General features: G+C 33.6%; 1 protein-coding gene across 5 annotated transcripts in view; it reads right to left on the bottom strand.

Annotated features, from left to right (window-relative positions):
• Nucleotides 1-18,354, bottom strand: part of CLOCK (clock circadian regulator) — a 135,302-nt gene that overhangs the window by 115,835 nt on the left and 1,113 nt on the right. For all 5 annotated transcript variants that reach the window (XM_040624956.1, XM_040624954.1, XM_040624957.1 and 2 more), the window contains exon 2: nt 18,001-18,079. The gene's annotated coding sequence lies outside the window, so the exon portion shown is untranslated. The remainder of the gene's footprint in view (nt 1-18,000; nt 18,080-18,354) is intronic.

The following is an 18,354-nucleotide window of genomic DNA, read 5'->3' as shown; positions in this document are numbered from 1 at the left end:
ATCAGTTTTGTTTCTACACACTAACAATGAGCAATTTGAAAAGGAAATTAAGAAAGCAGCTGCATTTACAATAGCAACAAAACAAATAAAATACTTAGAAATAAACTTAATCCAAATTGGTGAAACACTTGTACATTGAAAACTACAAAATACAGCTAAAAGAAATTAAAGATAAAATTAAATGGAAAGATACTCCGTATATATGAATTGCTTCCTATGACTAGTGGCTACTATTATTCAGCACTGTTATGGAATACTCCCATCACCACAAGAAGTGCTATAAAACAATCCTGGTAGAAATTATAGTGTAGCAAAACCAGAAAATTAACAATAAAAATTTTTAAAAGGCTCTCCACCTTGTAAATTATTATGTGTCTGTTTTTACTTGTTTTCTATTTTTCATATTCCTTGCTATTTCTTTGTTACTATACTGTTTGTGTACTGAGTGCAAAGTATATTTTGTCTACAAAGTTTCTTTCCATTTACTATAAAATAAGCTTTATTCTGACTCATCTGCCTTTTCTATGTTACTTTTCTGTTCATTTTTTTTCAGAAGTTTTACTTCTGCCAAAAATTGGCCTGTGCCAATTTTTTTAAATTTTAATTTCACATCACTTTTTTAAATAGGAACTTGTATTAGTTTCCTAGGACTACCAAAACAAAGGACTACAAACTGGGTGGCTTAAAACAACAAATACTTATTCCCTCGCAGATGACGTATGTGCCTTCTATACCCAATTTGTTGAGAGTTTTTAACTTGAAAGCATGTTTAACTTTATCAAATACTTTTCTTCTATCTATTCAATAATAATCACTTGTGATTTTTATTTTTCATTCTATTTATGTTGTGTATTGCATTCACTGACTTGTGTATGTTGAATCATCCTTCTACCCCAAGGATATATGCCACTTGATCATGGTGTATGACGTGCCACTTAACGTGCCACTGAATTCAGATTGCTAGGATTCTGTTGAGAATTTTTGCATCTATATTCCTCAGGAATATTGGCCTCCAGTTTTCTCGTAGTATCCTAATTCAGCTTTGTTATCAGGATAATGCCTGTCTTACAAAATGAGTTTGGGAGCACTCCTTCCTCTTCTATTTTTTGGAAGAGCATAAGACTGGTGTTAATCATTCAAATGTTTGGTAGAACTCACCAGTGAAAGCTGATCCTGGGCTTTTTTTATTGGCAGGTTTTTTATTACTATTTCAGTCTCCTTACTTTCTACTTCATGATTCAATTTTGGTAGGTTACATGTTTCTAGGAACTTGTCCATTTCTTCTAGGCTAACTAACTTTGTTGGCATATATGGATTTTTATAGTAGGCTCATGATCCTTTCCATTTCTGTTGTATCAATTGTAATGTTTCCTCTTTCATTTCTGATTTCGAGTCTTTTTTTTTAGTCTAGCTAAAGTCTATCTTTTCAAAAATTAGTCTAGCTAAAATCTATCTTTTCAAAAAACCAGCTATTAGTTTCCTTCATCTTTTATATTGCTGTCCCAGTCTCTAGTTCATTTATCTCTGCTCTGTACTTTGTTTTCCACCTTCTGCTAACTTTGGGCCTCGTGTGTTCTTCTAGTTCCTTGAAGTGTAGTTATATTGTTTATTTGTGTCTTCCTTTTTTCTTAATCTAAGGTATTTATCACTATGAACTTCCCTATTAAAACCGCTTTTGCTACATCCTATGTATTTTGGTGTTTCCATTTTTAAGGGATACATCTTACTCTTGAACACCACAGATTTGAACTGCACAGGTCCATTCACATATGGGGTTTTTAAATATATACAGTACTATAAATTTTCCATATAATTTTAATAACATTTTTTCTCTAGCTTGCTTTAAGAATATAGTATATGATACACAAAATTTATGTAAACTATGTTTTAATCAGCTGCTTATGTTGACCGGAAGGCTTCCTTCCAGTCAACAGTAGGCTATTAGTAATGTTTTTAAGAAGCCAAGTTATACGTGGATTTTTGACTATTCGGGAATTTCAACCCCATGTTGTTCAAGGATCAACTGTATTTTGATTTCTCTTTTACTTTCTTCAACCCATCGATTATTCAGGTGGGTGTTATCTCCATGACTGAATTTTCCAGTTTTCCTCCTGTTGTTTCTAATTTTATTCCATCATGGTTAAAAAGATACTTGATATGAAATTAATCTTCCTACATTTGCTAAGGCTTCTTTTGTGACTTAAGATATGCTCTATCCTAAAGAGAACGCCATGTACATTTGAGAAAAATGCATATCCTGCTGCTGTTGGGTGGAATGTTCTGTTCTATATGTAAGGTATATTTCATGTCCAGTGTTTCCTTATTTCATGTGAAGATCTATCCACTGTTGAAAGGTAGAGTATCGAAGTCCCCTACTATTATTGTATTACTATTTCTCCCTTGATTATCTGTTATTTTCTTAATATGTTTAGATGCTCCAATGTTGGGTACATATATAACTGTGATATCCTCTTAACCTCTTTTTCATTTTATCATGACTTTGTCTCTTGATACAGTTTTTGACTTAATCTATTTTGCCTAAGTATAGCTACCCCTGCTCTCTTCGGTTTCCATTTGCATATATTTTCTTTTTCCATTCCTTTAATTTGAGCCTACGTGTCCTTAAAGCCAAAATGAGTCTCTCGTAGGCAGCCTACAGTTGGGTCTTGTTTTTTAATCCAGTCAGCCATTCTATGCCTTTTGATTGGGAAATTTAATCCATTTGCATTAAATTATTGATAGGTAAGAATTTGCTAATGTCATTTTATTGTTTTTTGGCTGTTTCATGTAGTCCCCTTATTCCATTCTTCCTCTTTTGCTGTCTTTGTGAACTGATTTTCTGTAGTGGTATGTTTTGAATCTCTTCTCTATCTTCTGTGCATGTACTTCAGGTTTTGCTTTGTGGTTGCCACGAGGCTTACATAAAACATCTTGTAGGCATAACAGTCTATTTTAAGCTAACAGATGCAATCACATACTCCATTCTTTCATGCCCCCCTCCCATATTTTATTTTTGATGTTGAATTTATGTGTCCATATAAACTGTTGCAGCTATAATTTTTAATAGTTTTGCCCTGTAAACCTTTATACTAGTTAAGTGATTAACACACCACATTATATTGTAAGAATACTCTGAATTTGATTATATACTTAACCTTTACCAACCTGTTTGGTAATTCTGTAAGTTTTTATGTTACTAAGTAGCATCCTTTCATTTTAGCTTGAACTCCTCTCAACATTTCTTGTAGGTCAGGTCTAGTGGTAACACCCTCAACTTTTTGTTTGTTGGGGAAGTCTTTAGCTCTCCTTCAATCTTGAAGAACAATTTTGCTGGGTAGTTTCTTGGTGAGCAGGTTCTTCCTTTTGGCACTTTAACTAGATCATCCCACTTTCTCCTGGCCTGCAAAGTTTCTGCTGAGAAATCTGCTGATAGCCTTATAGGGGCCCACTTACATGGAAGCAATTTTTTTTTCCCTTGAAACTTCTAAACCCTTTTATTTTTGACTTTAGACAGTCTTGTTATAATGTCTTGGAGAAGATGATTCTTGGTTTGAAATTTTTGGGCACCTATTAGCTTCATGAACTCGGATCTCTCCCTAGATTTGGGAAGTTTTTAGCCATTATTTCTTTAAAAATTAGCATTCTGCTCCTTTCTTCCTTTGGAACTTCAATAATGCATATAGTTTAATAGTATCTCATCATTCCACAGGCTTTTTTTTTTAAAAGATTTTATTTATTTATTTGACAGACAGCCAGCGAGAGAGGGAACACGAGCTGGGGGAGTGGGAGAGGAAGAAGCAGGCTGCCAGGGGAGCAGGGAGCCCAATGTGGCTCGATCCCAGAACTCCAGGATCACGCCCTGAGCCGAAGGCAGACACTTAACAACTGAGCCACTCAGGCGCCCCTCCACAGGCTTTCTTCACTCATTTTCATTCCCCTTTACTTTTGCTCTGATTACGTATCAAGTGACCTGTCATCATCTTTCTTCTGCTTGGTTGAGTCTACTGTTGAATCTGCTGAAATTTTCAGTTCAATCGCTGTATTCTTCAACTCTAGGATTTGTTTATTTTAATGGTTTCTATTTCCTTTTCAAATTTTCTTTTTGAGAATTTGCTGGGTAATACTGTTCCTCTAGACTGAGGGTTTATATTTAATCCCTATGTGTTTAATTTTTGTTAATTATGCGTAAAGCTTACTTGAATTGTCTAACTACAATATATTGATAATTTCAGCCTGTCAAGCTGTAAAAACTGGCTTAGCCAGTCTATCTGGGAAATTGGGAAACAAAAACTGTACCCATTCAACAAGTGACGCTGTCTTGATATGGTCTGCCTATACGCTTTCAAGTAATAGTCTCAGATTACAAGGCAAAACTTTTTTTCACCCTAACCCTTACCTATATTTCCTCTCTCATAGTAACTTTGTAAAAAAGATGTTACATTTTGAAAAAATATAATAACTACAGCAGTTGTGAATAAATTATGCAATACAAAATGGTACCTTAATTAATAACCAGTACCTTCATTTTATGAATGCTAAAAATTTCATAATTATTTGTCCTGTGTCCTTATTAAAGATGTCACTCCTTATATTTAAAATATTCCCTAGAAATTCCAAAAGAGAAAATGCCTTTGAAATATATCATAAATCTTTAGAGGCTATGAGTACATGTTTTGATTTTTACTTCCTGACCCATTTAAGTGTGCTTTTGTTGTCTGAAAGGTATTTATTTAAATTAAAATCTTAAGGTGCTCCCAATCTTTTATTGACTATTGAAATCAGAATTAAGTATTCTTGTCAGGTAAAGAAAAGCAATATATGCCCATCATAGAGAACTACTTGCTATCCTCATAAGTAGAAGAGAAGACTAGGCTAGTGGTGCCTGAAAAAAAAATTTGTACTTTCAGTATGAATTAGCTGTAGTTAAATCTTAAGAGAACTAGAGTGTTTTTCACTTTATACAAAGGAATGAAATAATTATTTAATGGATAAGAAACTATTGTACAAAACCGTTTCTAGGATGCTTTTATTTACCCTATCAATTTTTTTTTTTTTTTAGATTTTATTTATTTGACAGAGAGAGACAGCCAGTGAGAGAGGAAACACAAGCAGGAGGGGTGGGAGAGGAAGAAGCAGGCTCCCAACGGAGGAGCCTGAGGTGGGGCTCAATCCCGGAATGCCGGGATCACACCCTGAGCCGAAGGCAGACGCTCAACGACTGCGCCACCCAGGCTCCCCTATCCTATCAGTTTCTTAAAACTTACATATGATTGATGTAATACATATACACGATTAGAAAAAAAAAAGTACAAAAAAGCTTATAATGGAAAGGCAGCCGGCATAACTGTCCCTTACCTGTAGTCCTGCTGCCTAAAAACAATCACCTTCACCTACTTTTGTATTTCACTTATTTTTATATTTATCTCCATAATTGTAGGTAACACATCCTTGTCTTTAGTATCAAGTTATGTCTACTGACTCCCTGCTATGCAAGAGAATTATTTAGTTCCCTTATAATATCTTCAATCTGCATCCTCTTCTCATTCCAAACTCAATCAATCCTCATGTGAGACTAAAAGCTGAATTTAACTTTTATTTCATATTAATTAAATCGCTAGATGTAGCTAGTAGCTACCATATTAGGTGGGCAGCTCTATATTACTCCTATCTTTTGGCATGTATTAAAATTTTCTCTACAATCTAGTATTAGAATCAATTTTTGTTTATGTTCTATAGGTGCTTGAGAAGGTATGGTGTCTATTTTCAAGGTAGAATTCAGTTTATCCATCAAGTTTTGCTTATTAACTGGGGTACTTAGGTGTTTTATTGCCTTAAGGTTTTGTTCATTTGATACACTATGGTCTTCTACCAGTTATGGTTTTTGTGGCAAAATCTCTAGTATGTTTTTTGTCTTTTGAATATTAATTTTTTAAATTATTTTTGTACAGATATTTGGTACTTCATTATAAAATGAAATGTTACAATTAGAGTACTCATCTTTGTATTGCTTAATTCCATCCTCTCTATTTTACAAAATAGTTGTTACTTTTAATAAGGTTTTTATTACTGTACTAATGGACAGCTTTGTAGTCATATCCATATATAATGAACTTAGTCCTCTCTTTATATATTACCTTTTAGTTCTCTACTACAAGCTATGACTCGATGTGCTTATTTTTCCTCCTCCCTTTATCACTAGATTTCAACCAAACACATTATCTTTCTCACTGTTTACCTTTCTACTATTAGGTATACTTCTATTACAACACTTACTGATTTTTAAATGCTATTGACTCCTAGTTATTTCATAGGAGGTAATTAGCATACTTGGCACACTTACTCAAGCTCCCACATTCTTTCCCCCTCTTCCTTCTGAAATTGACAGTTGTTTCATTATTCATGTATGTAGCAGACAAGGTCTGCTCAAATACTGACTTCTCAATGAAGACTTCTCTGTTCGCCCAATTTAAAATTGTAAACCCTGCCTGGTCCCCCTCACATTCATATACCACAGCCCCCTACAGCCTGATGGGTTTTTCTCCAGTAGTAGTAATGACCATCCAACATACTTACTGGTTTCTCATCTAGCTTCCTCCAGTTGGAACATAAGCTCCCCAAAGGCAGGGCTTTTTGACTACTTTGTTCACTGCTATAACACCAGCAACTAGAACAGTACCTGGCACACTGTAGATGCTCAATAAATGCTTGCTGAATGAGCAGGATAAAGTCCACTACTAAAAGTATATTAAAAAACTAAAATCAATGCTGAGAGAAATTACAGGCCTAAATGAATGAAGAGATTGTACTGTGTTTGTGGATCAAAAGACTTGGTATTAAGATATCATTTCTAAAATGATCCATATATTCAATATAATCAATCAAAATCCCAGTAGCCATTTTTATATGAGTGGCCAAGTTAATCTTAAAATTCATATGAAATGAAAGGAATCTAAACAAAACAATTTTGAAGAAGAAGCACAGTGCTAGAGAACTTCCATTACTAAACTTAAAGCTACAATCATCAAGACATTAAGATATTGATGTAAGGATAGACATATAAATCCCTACATAAAACAGATTTCATAAAGACCCACACATATATGGTTAGTTGATGTTCGACAAAAGCAGAAAGGTAATTCAGCAGAGAAAGGATGATCTTTTCTCAATAAACAGTGTTAGAACAACTGTATATTTATGTGGGGGGAAATTTTTTTTTTAAAGAATCTCAACCTTTTCTTCATACCATATATAAAAATTAACTTGAATTGAATCAGACTTAAACACAAAAAGCTAAAACTATAAAACTTCTGTAAGAAAACATGATAAAAATCTTTGATGTAGATAAATATTTCTTTGAACACCAAATATGAAGCATAAAAGAACTGATAAATTGTATTCCACCAAAATTTAAAACTTTTCAAACATACCACCAAGAAAATAAAGGAAGGCACAGGTTGGGAGGTAACTTTCACAATTCTAACATCTGATAAGAACTTCGTATCAATAAATCAGAGAAAAAGAACCTTTTATGTCTCAATAAGCAAACATTTTTCTAAATGGGCAAAAGATTTAAGCAGACACTTCACAAAAGAAAATACAGGAATGACCAATAAGCACATGAAAACATGCTTAATATCATTAGAAAAAATCCAAATAGAAACCACAATGAGATATACCATTACACAACCACTAGAATGGCTGAAATTCAAAACAGTGATAATACCAAGTGTTGACAAAAATGTACAGCAACAGAAACTCATACCTTTCTGAGGAGGATATAAAGTGGTACACCCACTTGAGGAAACAGTTTGATGGTATCTTATGAAGTTAAACATACAACCCGGCAATACCATTCCTAGATGTTTGCCCAGGTGAAAACCCATGTCCAAAAACGTTTAGCAATTTTGTTCAACAAGGCCAAAAGCTGGAAGCAATCCAAATGTTCACCAACTGACACTTATAAACAAGTTGTCATATTCCATACAATGAAACAGTATTCAGCCATAAAAAGAAAAAGAAACTATTGACAGAGAAGTATCAAAAGCATTATGCTAAATGCAAGCCAGACCCAGAAGACAACATAAAGTATGATTTCTTTTATATTACATTTGCAGAAAAGGCAAAACTGTGTTAATAGAAAACAGATTAGTGGTTGCCAGGGGAGAGAGAATTTTTCAGGGTGACAGGAATTTTCCGTATCTTGATTGTGGTGTTGGGTACAAGAATGCATCTGTCAAAACTCAATCATACTTACACGCACAAACTTTAACATATAAATAAATCTGCATTTTAAGAAGTAAGCTAGGACAAAAACTAAAATCCAACTACCTAATGTATAATAGAATACTTAACACAAAATAGCTCATGAAAATTAAGTATTCTGTGTAGCTTTAAAAATAAGAAGTCCACACCCAGGTAAAATAGAACAGCTTACAGTAGGCCAATATTCTTTCTGAGAACAACCAGAAAAGCTAAATAAGTTACAAAAATCCTATTCTTAAAGGCAGAAGATGTAGAAAGATGGAGAACAAGATAGTCTAAAATTCTGAAGGAGAGAGAATCTTTTAAAAGTGTTTAGATGATCTGCAGTTGTCATTGGGTATATTTCCTGATTATGAGCATGGGCTGGAGACTAACAGACTTGTCCTGTGCAGAACACTGATGCTAAAGAATCAAGAACTCAAAAGAGCTTTTCGTGTTCACACAGGGCTGGAGTATTAAACTGGAAGACTGCAGAGACTTCAAGATCAAGGCTACTATCTCCACAAGGCCCTGTGCTTAATTTTATTTTATTTATTTTTAATGATTTTTTTATTATATTATGTTAGTCACCATACAGTACATCCCCGGTTTCCGATGTAAAGTTCGATGATTCATTAGTTGTGTATAACACCCAGTCCTGTGCTTAATTTTAAAACTGTGTAGGGTAAGATGGCTAAAAGTTAACTGAAAAACTTTGGAAAGCACAGTGAAACTTCCCACCTTTGGCACTGCTAAAAGGATAAAAGACCATCAGCCTCTGAAGTAAAAGTCCTGGAAGAACACACTGTACAAATGAGGCAAATAAGAGGAAGAGTATTATCAAACTACTAAAACAGCAATCTAGCCTCCATATAGATTAAGATGATTGGCTCCCCATTCTACCTGTCTAGAAGAAAAAGGGAACCCTGTCTGGCAAAACACTCAGTAACGCTTACTTTATTTTGTTTTTAATCACAATGTCTGGTATTCAATAAAAATTATAAAACAATCAACCAACTTGACCTAATTACATTTACATAACATCAGCCAATAACAACAGAATATTCTTTTTCAAATGCACATAAAACATTTACCAAGATAGACCATATTCTGGGCCAAAAAACAAATCTCAATTAAAAGGATCCAAGTCATAAAAAGTATGTTCTCTCATCACAATGATACCAACTTAAAAATAACAAAGACCTCTGGAATATCCTCAAATATCTAGAAACTAACACATTTCTAAATAACATATTGGTCAAAGATGACACCAAAAAAGTAAATTAGAGACTATTTTGAGCTGAATGAAAATGGAAAAAAAATATATACATATAAATTTGTAAGCAGTACTTAGAGGGAAGTTTATAGCACATCGGGAGAGGGGAGGCGGAGAGGAAATCAATGACCTCAGCTTGTATCCTAGAAACTAGAAAAAGAAAAACTAAAATCAAAGTTAAAGAAAGAAAATAATGAAGCTCAGAGCTGAAGTAGAAAATAAACAACAATGAAAAAAAATAGAGAAAACTGGCTAAACCAAAAGCAGATTCTTTGAGAACCTTAATAAAATTAATAAATCTCTAGCTGGACTGATCAAGTGAAAAAAAACACACAGATTAAAGTCCAGCTGAATCTCTATGGATTTATATATTTAATTCACTATGGAGTCTATAGATAGATATTTAAAGGATATTAAGATTATAAACAACTTTACCAATAAATTCTACAACATAGACAAAACAGACAAGTTCCTTCAAAAACTTAGCATGCATGTGAAGACCTAGAAATATACAACATGACCAATAACAAACAGAAAAACAAACCATATAAGTAGACCAGTATATGACGCAGATACTGGAATCAACAGACAAGCACTTAAGTAACTAATCAATATATTCAGGAGAATTGCCAGTATTAATCTATAAAATAGGATTAATGTTCTAGCACTCAAAATCACAATGTAAAATTAAGAATACAATAGATCAGTTTCAACAAAAGAGAAAATAGTTTTTTTTTTTTTTTTTTTAAAGATTTTATTTTTATTTATTTGACAGAGATAGAGACAGCCAGCGAGAGAGGGAACACAAGCAGGGGGAGTGGGAGAGGAAGAAGCAGGCCCATAGAGGAAGAGCCTGATGTGGGGCTCGATCCCAGAACGCCGGGATCACGCCCTGAGCCGAAGGCAGACGCTTAACCGCTGTGCCACCCAGGCGCCCCAAGAGAGAAAATAGTTTTACTAATGGAAGAAGGGTCAATAGAAGATACCCAAGTGAAATACTGAGAAAAAAAAAATGTAAGGAGATATGTGGAACATGATCGCTGACTTGTAACATGTCTAAATTACAATCTGAAAAGACAGAAACAGGAGCAATATCTGAAAAGGAATAACAGAACATCTTCAAATTAAAAGGCATCAAGCTACTAATTCAAAATGCTGTATGAACATAAAGCAAAATACTTACAAAGAAAAGCACACCTCAACACATTATAGTCAAACAGCTAAGTCAAAACACTAAGACAAAAGAGAAAGTCTTAAAAGTAGTCAAAGAAAAATAAAAGACACCTTATTCTCGGCCAGACTATAAGGTGATAATTACCTTCTAATAAGACTGGCAGGTGACTTCAACAAAGAGCCAGAAGACAACAAAACGTTTTTCTAATGAAGAAAAATAACTACCAAATTAGAATTCCACATTCAGTAAAAAATACTCTTCAAAAAAGAATGCGAAATTAAGACATTCTCAAAAATTTAAGAAATTACTGTCAGTAGGTAGTATTGCCAGTATTAAGACATATACTAAGGGAAGCTATTCAGACAGAAGGAAAATGATCCCAGACAAAAACACACAAAAGACAGGAAGAAAGAAACCTAGAAAGGGTAAATATTAACAAAATATTCACAAAAATTGGCTGCCTAAAATAACACTAATGATGCCTTCTACAGTTGAGGATATGTAAAATATGTACAAATAAAATATAAAATAATAATGCAAAAAGGTTGGAGGAATTAAAGTGTAAGAAACTTGCATTATCAGGGAATGATAGAAGTAGTCACTTGTACCATAATAAGCATAATAAATACAATAAGTAAAAGTATACTTGTTATAATCTCTGGAATAACCACTGAAGATATAATGAAAAAATACATAACTTGTGAGCAAATAGTAGGAGAAACAATAAAAATAACTCAAAAGAAAGCAAAACAGAAGGGTAAAAAGGAATTCAAAGCATATATTCAAAGAAGTCAAAGTTGACGGTAATGGCAAACTTAGCAGTAAAAAAAGTAAATGAACTAAATGCTCAAAGTAAAAGACTAACATTTGATTAAAAAAATGATAATCTGTATTTATTCACCAAGACATCCAGAAAACATGAAAGTTTATAAAACTCCACATACTCCACTTACTATAAAATTGCAACAGGTATACACACACATACGCACAAATGCCTCAGAAAATACTGAAAAAAAAATTAACTGGGCTCATCCCTGTGATTTTAGTGATATTCTTCATCACAGATTTTCTTTGTAGTTTTTGGCACTTTAATTCTTTTCTAAGGAGCAAGACCCATTTTCATAAAAACCACAACACTTTTCAAAAGGAAAAAAAAATCAGTTTATAAATTTTAATGATCAGCTCCAACAAAGTAACAGACTTACAGAAAAAGAACGTGATCAAGCCTAAAAAGAAGTTAAACAATATAACTTTATTTCACACAATAAACTCTGATCTTGAAACTAAGAAATCTTTATAATTACATTATATCATCACCATTTCTGATGGAGACACAAATTATTAGGTAAGAGTTGGAAACAGGTTTTCCCGTTAGCTAATGGTTCCTCACTTCTCTTCTGGCTTCTAATAAATCTGATACTCCCATTGTACTGTATTATATGTTAAACTTGTAAAATAAAATTTAAGTTCTAACATTTTTCATTTTAATTTGTGGGTTGTTTCCTAAATAACTTTTTCTAATATTACCTCAACTAAAATTTAAGTTTCAACACACAAGAAAACCAGTTACCAGTTTCATGAATCAAAACTTGGCAAAGGACGTGAAAGAAAAATATATAATACCACGCATCTTGGAACCATATTCTAGTAACTTTATTATTCTAAGTCACATAAAAAGATCAAGTATTCCCAAACTCTCTATATAAAAACAATACTCTAGGCAACTTATTGAAATACATTTAAATTGGAAGGAAAAAAAACAACAACAAAAAAAAGGTAAGAGCCCTGTCTGGTATACACCATGAAAATAACAAAACTGGAATAATCACTAACATTTATTGACCATTTTACTATGGGATACTCTTTGTTCTAAGTAATTTGCATGTGTTGTCTCATTTAATCCTCACAACATATTATAAACTAATATTACCTTCCTTTTACAGATGAAAAACTGAGGTAACATTTGTCCAAGGTCATACAACCACCTAGCAGTAAAGACAGGATTTGAATGCCAAGCAGGCTAGTATTAGAACCTTGTGCTCTTAATCACTACACCATGCTATCAATGTAAGTAATTAAAGTAGCATGCTGTCTTTTTTATTAAGTTTCAGGCCATATATAAGATTTAGAATAAAACCAGATATTTTAACTATCTGGTCATGTCACTGAGACAATAATACCTAAAAACTTTCTACTTTCATGACAGAGAAAAAAGTAAAGCAGTCGCTATCAAAAGTATATTCATTAAACCTGAGAAACTTCAAAAATAGACAAAAGAAGGCAGACTAAAAACTACTGCATTAAACTGTAAGATCTGATCTATTTTCTCCTGAAAGTAATTTAGCTTAGTTTTTCTCCCCAACTTAAACTGGAAGATCCAGATACCTAGGAGTAGAATAAAATATCACAGAAATCCTATATAAAGCTAATGTCAATTTTTTGGGTGATGAAGGATTCTTTCTTATTATTTACATTTTCCTTTTAAGGAAGGGTTTTGGAGAAAACAAAAAAACCTCTCTGTTGAACTTCATTTTAATTGTGCGTATGGACTGCTTCATAGATCCCCACCCTACTTAGAAAGCTTGTTCTAGATATTGTTATCCAAATATTTGATTTATGCTCATGAAATGCAAAGTTAGTTTAATACAATTCAAAGTAAAACTTACTTTAGAAAGAAACATTATAAAAATCTTGGATTCACTATTATGGATCATTACTAGATAATTTATTATATACTTATGATATACTTTTTCAACAAAAAGCACAAACATTCAATCTGCTTATTAATACAAATTCAGTAGCAATCTACTTAAATTCTAATTCAAAAAGACACCATTTTAAAAATTGATAACTTAAGTGTCCAACTGAAAAAAATCAATTAGTAAATTATTACACAAACCTAGATGAGAGTACTCCACAGCCATTAAAAATCATGTGGTAGAAAAATACTAACATAAAAATGTTCGGGATTCATTGTTAAATGAATAGAATAATTTGCACTATGGTAGATGCATATGAGCACATTTTGTAAATATCATGTCTCTAAGTACACATATATTTACTTATATAATGGCTAAACAAAATGCAGGAAGAAGATATTACAGAAGGTTAACAATGGCACTTCTTTGTAGCGGGATTTCCAGTGATGTTAAAAGTTTAATTCATGCTTTTTCATGTTTCCCAAATTTTCTACATTAGGGATGTGCTATTTTTATAACTGGGGGAAGAGATTAAGAAAGAGACAAAGGCATTATTTACATTAAAGCCATATTTTAATATAAACAAGCTGTATTTAATACAAAATACAACAAAAAATATGGCTTAACCCTTACTAGTAAAACCTCCATCTGTGGTTTGTTTTGTTTTGTTTTTAAATACAAACCTCTTAACATGAACCAACTTGTATTCTTGTTTTCCACTATTCTGGGTAAGAATTAAAAAATTAAAGTACCTGATTAAATGTGAACTCTGAAAAAAGATGGGAATTTCTGTCTTACTCGTCATAAAATTACTTTTGACAGTAATTTTTACTAATTGTAGAAATTAAAATATTTCTGAAAAATAAATGTAAGTCACATCCTAAGCAGTATAAGTCAAAAGCAATTCATAAAAATTTTTTTACAAGTGATTTCTTTCTGTTGACTTCTAAGACTTAAAACATTAAGCAGAATTACATCTTTGTGAAATACACACCTAAAACAGGTAACAAAAAGGACACCATACTCAAGAGGATGGGTTTAGGTAACTTAAAATTTGCATAACCAAAAATGTGGAGAAAAACGGGAATCTCTTATCCACGTAATTCACAGAAGCTACACTAACGGAGCTATACAAATGACCAACAAACGGTTGTAAAGCAACCACAATGCCATAGTAATTACAGTTAATTAGCAGGAAATAAATTGCTCTGACACTTTATTCTTTAAGTAATTCATACAACTCCACCTAGAAGTTTAGACTTGGTAAAAGTCAAAATGCAAATCTTTACTAGTACAATGTCTGTAAGAAACTACACATAAAAAAATTTATGCATCTGCAAAGAACTGGAAAGAGACACAAACAATGTAATATGGAACTTCAATTTTTTACAACATTGTCTGCTTTCACAGTTTAAAATATTTGCAGCAAACATTTTAGCGGACATAGCTCTAGAAGTAAAAATGCGGGGGAGAGGGTACACTAAATATGTGCTTTGCGAAAAGGAAGTAAGAAGCAATTTACTTTTAATACTAACACTGCCTGACAAATTAGATGGCAGATAACAGTTAACTGACAGAATTAAAAATTTCCTAATATTTCTAACAATCCTGAAATCTAAGGCTATACTATAATTATCAAATTAAACATCAAATAACTCTTTCCTGTGGACTACTGTAAAGACAAAAAAGCACCTATCACTTAGTCTTATAAATGTCTGCTATAACAATGCAACTTAACTCCTTACTTCCTTACTCATTAAAAGATTTGAGCTTTCTAAATTTGTTCTATCCTTTCTTATTTAAAAGGTTGAGATATAAACTCTTCCTCCAAACCCCATGCCTATAAAAATAAAAAGCTGGAAACAGTCTCACCTTTATAAACCTTATGTATACTTTTCTTCTAGAATCGATCATTTCCTACCTTTTGTTATAGTCATTACATACGTGCTCTTTTAACTACACTAAATTTCAAACCCACAGAGGGCAGGGTCAGTGGTACTGCATCTTTCTATGTGTGTCACATAACTTAGTAAAGACTGAATAGTAGAAATTTAGTCTTAATTCTCTGAACTTTCTGTACACTACCACCTGAAAAGAATTATTAGAAAAGTAGCATTCTCTTGCAGGGGGAGATAGGAGGTGGGTGAAAGTGTGCACACTCCTTGTCTGCTGTCAGGTAAGCACAAACCAGACCAAAAGGCCTTTTCCTTTTCCCCTTCAAAGGCTAGATTCCATCCAAGTCAAGCAGCGACTCTTAGTTAAGGACAACAGGGTCTGCCTTCAGAGGACATGGAGACGTTGATGTAATCTAGAGAGCCTCTAGTGGTCTGCAAGACCAGGTGAAAACTGTAGAATGTGGACTCTAAAGAGTCCTATAAAACCCAAGGAATCCAACTGTTCCAGCTGAATACAATCTACAACCAGATAAAGCTCACACCAGTATGATCTAACTGCAAACTGTAAACGCACCTCAAGACGACTGGCCCCTCACAAGTAAAAAGATAAGTATGTTCTAGGGAGTATACCATATGTTACACACTCCAAGTTGTTTTCCTGTCCCCTGAGTAGCAACAGAGTCCACAGTAGAGGCAAACTGACACAAGAGAATTCAATTTTCAATATTATAAAGTGTGTTTGTAAACGCACAGAAAACGATCTAGAAGGTTAACAACAGTGTTAACAGCAGTTATCTCTGGGGAGGGATGTGAAATAAAAGCTGAAGTGTGCAAAGGAGGTTTCCACTTATACACATATTGTGTTTTTATCTTCATGAGCATCAATTTACTTCTGTAATTTTAAAAACAATATTAAGTAAAATTCTGAAATGTGGTTCTATTTTTTTCAAAAAGGGTTAATAGACCCATATGGAATTCGAACAAAAAATAAATGCCATTTTGCAGAAGCTTTGCTACTACAGACCTACAGATCAAACAGAAATAATGCAATTATCCTATCCTACAAAATAAAAACGAATACTGGTAACATAAGTGCCCATAGCAACTGTCACCCACTACTCAATGTTCACTACTTTGATTATACAATACTAGCCACCAGAGGGAGTTTCAGTACCCTCCCCTCAAAATTATATCCACTCTAACAAACCCTTTTTCAATTTTAACCTAATTAAAAAGGTTACGCTAGCAGAGCTTAAAAAAAAAAAAAAAATCAACAAAAATTTTACAGCAATCCATAAATCATAAAAAGTTTTTACTTTATTGCACCAACAGAATACCGCTTCTCAATTTTATTTTAATTTTTCATAAGAACTATATTTACAAATTGACATTTCATTGAGTTTCGTGTTTGATTTCCTCAGGAGAAAAACGTTTCCCAGTCTGAAAAGCAAACTACCCGGACAATCAAGTCTATTATCACTGTAATGGGGTGTCCATATTCTCCAATTATCACAACTTCGTGGTTAAAAAAAAAAAATTTATGGGGCGCCTGGGCAGCGAAGTCGTTAAGTGTCTGCCTTCGGCTCAGGGCGTGATCCCAGCGTTCTGGGATCGAGCCCCACATCAGGCTCCTCCGCTAGGGGCCTGCTTCTTCCTCTCCCACTCCCCCTGCTTGTGTTCCCCCCTCTCGCTGGCTATCTCTCTCTGTCAAATTAATAAATAAAATCTTTAAAAAAAAATTTATACAACCATGACTCCTAAAAAAAAGAGGAAGGGGGACACAAAACTAGCCTCTGAAAACAGCATAATCCAGTCATAATGTCCAATGTAAATAATGCCATCATATATTTTAGCAAAGCAAAATACAACTAAGCATCTTTACGAGTTAGTCCGTGGCGTTAGCATCTTAAAAATTAAAGTATAAAGAGCCCAGCTTATCCTAAACTTTCTTTCAATGTTAGTTTCTTTTTCTAAAAAAGGTTAAGAAAAATCATACTGAAAATGGCCTAAATCACGAGTAATGGACCAAAAACAGGCAGACAGACAAAACCCATATAGCAAATTATTTTGGAGAGGAGGATTTTTGTTTAACCTAGTTTATGAGTCTTTAATAGTCACAAAAATTTTTGAATACAAAGACTTATACAGTGTACATCTCATTTCCTACCTCCCTTCATCAGGATACTACTGCTCCTTCTCTCCCACTGTTATTATTTCCCCAGTATCTTCCCAGAGTATCTTTACAATTGAAGAGCAAACACAAGTTCATATTCTTATTCCTCCCCCACATCTTAACACATAAAGTAGCACATTATTCACACTGTGCTACACCTTGGGGTGTTTTTCCCCCTCTTTATAACATATTTTGGAGATCTTTCCATGCCAGTGCACAAAAAGCTTCCTCATTCTTTTTCTCATAGCTGATCATGACTAGTTCTACCACAGCTTTTATCTGTCTTCTTCTGGCTAACCTTTAATGACATCCTGTTCATTCAAATATGTAATACCTGAGTTAGTTTCCTTCCCCCAACAAGATTTTAAAACAAACCAGATATGAGGTGTCCCAGGGGATAACTTTCAAGAACGCAACTCATTAGCTAACTTATATCCTTTTCAGAACGTTTGTTTTTGAAGCAGGTGAAGGGGCACACATACAACTCTCTTATCAGTAAAAATAAAGCTACAAATTAGAATGCAATCTTCAAGTGAAATTACCTTTTTCTTGATTTGGGGGATCAGCATAATAGTCATATCAACAATGACTGTAAAACTTTCTTCTTGTGCTTTTCTTTCACTGTAAAAGAAAACATTGATTTTTTTTCTTTTAAAGGCTAGTAAGCCTTGAGGTCCTATAGCGTGGCATCCTAAGAGCAAGAAAACGACCACCTGATTCGATATTTCACCGCCAGGTCAGAGGCCAAGGCGTTTCTCTTTCAGGATCCTGCAGACTACTATCAACAGGACAACTTCTACACCAACGAAAACACTCTAAAGGACATAAGCTCTGCGGCGCTCCGTGTTGGAAATCGCACACCAGGGGCCAGACCAGATACAGACTCCAGCTTTGCG

The sequence above is a fragment of the Ursus maritimus genome, unplaced genomic scaffold (genome assembly GCF_017311325.1).
Source record: "Ursus maritimus isolate PB19 unplaced genomic scaffold, ASM1731132v1 scaffold_8, whole genome shotgun sequence".
Taxonomy (NCBI): Eukaryota; Metazoa; Chordata; class Mammalia; order Carnivora; family Ursidae; genus Ursus; species Ursus maritimus.
Note: the sequence above shows the minus strand (reverse complement) of the source record. Positions and strands in the feature narration are given on the sequence as shown.